Source organism: Micromesistius poutassou, assembly GCF_964030765.1.
Source record: "Micromesistius poutassou genome assembly, chromosome: 15".
Taxonomy (NCBI): domain Eukaryota; kingdom Metazoa; phylum Chordata; class Actinopteri; order Gadiformes; family Gadidae; genus Micromesistius; species Micromesistius poutassou.
In genome coordinates this window covers 15,235,776-15,241,801 of record NC_140285.1, presented here as the reverse complement: position 1 = coordinate 15,241,801, position 6,026 = coordinate 15,235,776, and positions in this window count along the sequence as shown.

Here is a 6,026-nt window from a genome sequence, read left to right as displayed (position 1 = left end):
TGTGTGTGTGTGTGTGTGTGTGTGTGTGTGTGTGTGGACACTTCTGAGCAACCATATGATTAATCCATAGAGTCTTCAAAGGGGAAGTCCAGGAGGGTATATCACCAGTGGGGGAGTGGAAAAGATGTGGTTTTTCTGCACAGGGAATAGAGAAATCACCCATTAGCTCATTGGGACGTCTGCCACGGCGTCTGGTCGGAGGGTGGGAACAAAAGTGGAGTGCATCCGCTCTCACAGCCAAAACATGCCCCTGCAACCATCAGCCATTTACTAACATGTGCATTCCTTAAGTCGACTGCCTGCAGATGCAAACAGACAGGAACAATGCTCTGGTGGGTTCAGGAAGAGACCGCCTTCAGCACTGGAGAGAGGGAGAGAGTTCATATGATCCATTATGTGTTTTCTTCCTGCGCTGAGAGCAGCCTCAAACAATGCAGCCTCAACGCCGAGGCCTGAGAAAACAACCTCTCCAGGCACTAAACGTTTCAAAATAAAAGCGTCGGCCAGCTGACAGTGAGGGCAATATCCCGTGGGAACGGGAACGGGAGCGAGCAGAGGGTGAAATGAGGCGCATCGGCTCACTACCCTAATCATTAACCATCCAGTCGCCCTCCAGTTCACATTACTTTCCAAGGAATTTATGGCTCTTTCAAATCCTCATCTGTCCTCTTTCCAGGCGTTTAATCCTAGGGCGGACGTTTTAGGTTACCATGGAAACCATTTGATCGTCTTCCAAGGTCCTGTCTGACATGACAACCATGGAAATCCTTGTAGAAAATCTAAAGCTAGGCCCTGCGATTATTATCACAAGCGCCTTGTCGATCATCCTTAAGAAACGAGGGTAATCCTGTGAAGACCAGGGCTGGGGGACCCCCACCTGGGGCCCGGCCCACAGAGGGCACACCGCAGGTCACAGGAAGTGCTGAACCAGAACCTCCCTCTTCAGAGGAAGTCAGGGGGGCACTTTGAAGGAAGATCAAGGATCACTGAGCAGTGGGACCTTCTAGAAGCTCCAGGCAATCAATGTTGTCCTCAAGAGAACTGGGGATAACTCTGTTCTCTCAGAGTGGCAAAGTGAAAGGGAACTAGACAAGGGAGCAAGGAAGGAAGGAGGGGAGGTGGGAGGGACGTGAAGGAGAGAGGGAAGGTAAGAAGGGATCAACCATGAAACCAGATGTCCAAATTTGAATACCGAGTTAAACCCCACCTTTGAGCGGTGGAGTCCTCTTATCACTTGTGTAATTGTGTAAATAAGTTGTGTAATTGTGTAAACCGATTGCTTAAACGTAGCCTAAGCGCTAAAGCAATGTTTTGCATTTCCATTATTGGGGGGCGCCATCTAGTCCATACTTCCTTTGCACCAAAAGGTACGTGAAGCCCATTTCGTATGCCCCCCCCCCCCCCCCCCCCCCCAGACACAGGGGTTATTCTGAGAGACGTGGTGGAGCTGTTAGATCATGTCTGTGTGCGCGGGGATCCCCTTTCCCAGAAAGCCCTAGCGAGCAGCCATAAATATTGCCGTGAGGTCACCACTAAGGTGTAATTAATTTGGTTCCTTGGCAACGAAGGGGGGGGCCGAGTGTTATTGTGACAGACAGAGCCCTCCCCCCCCCGGCCCCCTCCATCAAGTCCATCACCTGTTGGACTCCTGCCAGGCCTGTAAACCCAGGGGGAACCCGAGACGGGACGCCGGTCCTCCTGCAGCACATGGGCACTGCTGAGCTGTGAGAAGAAAGAAGACGGATTCAGCTGAGTGGGAGTGGATCAATAAATACACAGAACGTGACCCTGGTGTCATACACGGTCCGTTTATTGGTTCATTTGTCTGGTGGTTTGGGTGGATTCTGGACTATTTGTTGTTCTACATCGTATGCAGTTAATAAGATACGCTGCCTGTATCTTAAAAGGACTACAAATATAAATACCCGAGTATATACAGGAAGTGTAAATTTAACTCTGTAATATTCTTTAGTATTATTTTTGATAACATTGATGTTATTCAATTTTGGGCACAGCCTAAACATTGATGACTATCTACCCAGAGAGCCTCCCCTTTCCTAAAACAACATTTTGGCTACATATTATGGTATGTAGTTCGTATTTTCCACTCACTCACAGAGTGATTTCTCCACAACTGGAAAGGGAACACCCTATGGCAGTACTCCATAAACAGAACAATGTAGGTTGGGAAAATAAGTCCCTTCTGCACACTCCCACTAATGTTTTACCCTGCAAGAAAAACAATTTAATATCTTCAGTCATCTACAAAGGGCATCAATGAAATATTGGTGATGGACCAAACTGCACTTGTGTTACACTTCTGTCCTCACTTTCCTCCCGCCAAACCGACCCCTTTCATCCCAGTCTGCCAATGGAAAGCACCAGCTAGCAGTGTTGCCAGATTGGTCCAGATTTCCCGGCCAATCTGGCAACGCTGCCAGCCAGCCTCCCTGCCAAAAAGGCTTGTTTCAGCATACATGTTTCCGTGACACCACTGCAAACTGCAGGGGGTGGCTGCATTGCCCACTAGGGAAGCACAAACAGGCCTACGTGGAAAATTTTACCCCTGTCGAGAATAAAGCCAAACATTGTTTCACAGATAGGACCTGGGATCCCCTTTTGTAACAGGAAATGACTCACTATCAATAAAACAGACTCGCTAACAGAGCGCTGTGAATGCCAAAGAAGCCTGACCCCTGGTGGAGTGGGCTGTCATTACCGCAGGAACAATACAGAACAAGAGTAACCAATAAAGAATGTAGCAACGCTCTAATGGGGAGACTGGGAGGTGACCTCCACATTAGGGTCCTGCGTTTTTGCCACAAGTGACGACTTGATTTGGTTAATTGTCCACAGGGAGTCGAGGTATGCAGAGGAAGTGATTCCACTTCCTTTCCCAGAGTCGCCAGCATTCAACAACCAGTCCCCTCTCATATTCTTACTACTTGTGTGTTGTGTGTGTCAGACACATACTTACGCACACACACACACACACGCACGCACACACACACACACACACACACACACACACACACACACACACACACAGACAAACTCACACACACACACAGACACACACACGCACCAACGCACACACAAAACACACGCACACACACGCACCAACGCACACATAAAACACACACACACACACACACACACACACACACACACACACACACACACACACACACACACACACACACAAAAACACCAAAAAACCTCCAACTCCACATTCACAGCTCTCAAACCCCCTCCATCTGGACTTGCGTTGGCCTGAGGCAAGAACAGAATGGTGGTCAGGAACTCCAGCGAGAGCAACATATCTGATGGTATTGCACTGTAAGAGCCGGGCCATTCATCAAACACCAGGCGCAGAGAGAGAGTGGTGGAGAGCTGAGTGGACAGGACAACAGAACCTCTATTCGCTTCCCAAAGCGCTACCACCATTTTGATAAGTTAACTTGACTTTACACAAGCACAGACAATTTGAGCATCCTTGACTGGTTAGTGAGTATAAACAGTCATTAGGTCAGAGATAAGGGGGCGATATGGAGCCTCCTCCCTAAGCTTCCCATTAAGAGTTGAGCACCATTATGGCTTCCTCAGGATGCTCTGCTCATCCGGAGGTTACCGGCCCACCAGAGATAAAGATATAGATAAGGTGTTGAGAAACGTACATCCACACCACGTAAACAAACGAGAAAGTGAACGTGACAGGCTGAACCCGAACAAGACCCCTCCCTCTCAGCTGTGTCAGTCATCAAACATCTCAGGCCTAACATAGTTTCCATATCATCATTAACCTTGTGTGAGTCAAAGGGCTCTCTGTGTGAGATAGAGCCAGATGGGGCTGCCCCCCCCCCCCCCCAGCTGTTGTAAAGTCAAGAGGCTTGCCTACCTCACAGAGCGCTGGGCACGCCGCCAGTGGCTGAGCTAATAGTATGGCTTTTATGACTGCATTAAACCCAAACAGAAAGGGTAGAAAAACATGACTAAAGTGTGAACAGTGAAAGGGAGATTAAGAAGAATGCGCCTGAATCGACGGGGTCTACTTCTGTGTGTGCCTTGAGGTGCTGAGGTGGGTTTACCAAGGAACGGGGTGACCAGCGTCTCCTTGGACAGGTAAAGCAGAATAAGACGCATGTTTTACACAGGCGTGGGTATCACAGCTGGGTTCCTGGTTCAGCCGGGAGCCAATTGGCAAATATGCCATGCTCTGCCGCTTCTTGTTTAGTTTGAGGTTGTATGTGTTTTGGGTTGGCAATAGCATGTCATATCCTGTCATCATCTGACCACTCAGGGGTTGGCTGGACCTTTTCAAACCTGGACGTTGTCGTCGAGATTCATCATGCAGGCCAGAAGAATATGCACTTGCATATGTATCACACTGAGGGCATAGAATTAGAATACTCTCAGTTTCTGTTTGGAAAACGTTCAAACCTTGAGTCATGTTGCATAATGGACTCATAGTTCATATTAAAATGCTATCGACACACAATGCTATATCATAATTGTTTGCATGGCGATTGGAGACAAGTGGATCCGACCTTGCTATTATCGATGGTGAATGTAAGCCGTTCACATCTTGTATATCTTGACTATAAGGCCTCCTTTGTCCTTTGCTCCTGCTCCCTCTTCCTTATTGAGTGTGAATGCGGCTGAGCTCTGGTGCGCGTGCAGCACAGACTGGACATTATACCGGCATCAGGCCTGCAGCATCTGGCTCCACTGTTTCTCTCTCCTCAAGCTCTACTTGTTCCACCAGTGATGGGGGGGAGGAATCACATGGCAGATTTATGAATAGTGCTGTTTTATAGTAAACTAGGCTGAGTGAAACACCACCGATAGCATTAGCACTGGTGAGAGAGAGAGAGAGAGAGAGAGAGAGAGAGAGAGAGAGAGAGAGAGAGAGAGAGAGAGAGAGAGAGAGAGAGAGAGAGAGAGAGAGAGAGAGATTGGCATGGTGTGGCAAACATAACATTTTCACTTTACACTTTGTGTAATGGGAGTTATTTCTGTGGAAATGAGTTGTCCAGACTTCCCTGTAATACCACTGGCATGTTGCTCATCTAGTGTTTTGTTTGTTTGTTAAATTCCTTCCATTTGTTCACCATCCTTCTTCAGGATATCGACCCTAATTGGGTTCTTCTGGCCTTTGAAAACATACAACAAAAACTAAACAATTGAAACACAATTGGCAGGACACACATGACTCACAGATGGACTGTGGCCAAAACGTCATTTCCATCTCCAAAAAAGGATCTAATCTGAATTTGACATTAACACAGGACCTCCTTAACCCCCTCTATGATTCCTGAGTGTTGTTGCAGCAACATGGTAGACGTGGTAGGCCCGCCGTGGATTTGTAGCGCTAATCTCCAGTCTGTTGTGTTGAAAGCCAGCATATGTAACACAACCTTCTGCTGGTGGATTTGGCAGCCAGCCGCGCTCAGGAAGCCACTTCTCACTGAGGCACTGAGGGAATATAGAGGGGGACATTGTGTCGCTGCTAGTCGCTTCCTGCTAGCGGAGCTAAACCAGAGAAAATATGTATCTGGGCCGCTGGCAATACTCGCACTCAGCTGTGTGTGAGCGACACCACAAGGCTGAGCCAATAGAGCGCTGTTCTCCTGAAGCCAGTGGTACCCTGATACCATCGCCTGCCCCCCTCTAACTGGTTTTGGTGTGCCACCTAACTGGTTTTGGTGTGCCACCCCTAACTGGTTTGGGTGTGCCACTCAACTCGGTTTTGGTGTACCACCTAACTGGTTTTGGTGTGCCCCAAAGCTATTTTTAGTGTGCCAACCCAAGATTCTCGGCCACTTCATCTGGCCACACCTAGGGAAAATATCCGTAGCTATGAAGGTCTAGAAGGTGAAAGCGACCACATTTGAAGAAAAGAGAGTCAATCTCATTAGCAGGCCATTACTAGAGCCTAGGATTACAAGACATAGGAGTGCACACAAAGCAAATGTGTATGTAAGTAATAGCATATGATGATGAGATGAAAATCCTATGGTTGGCCC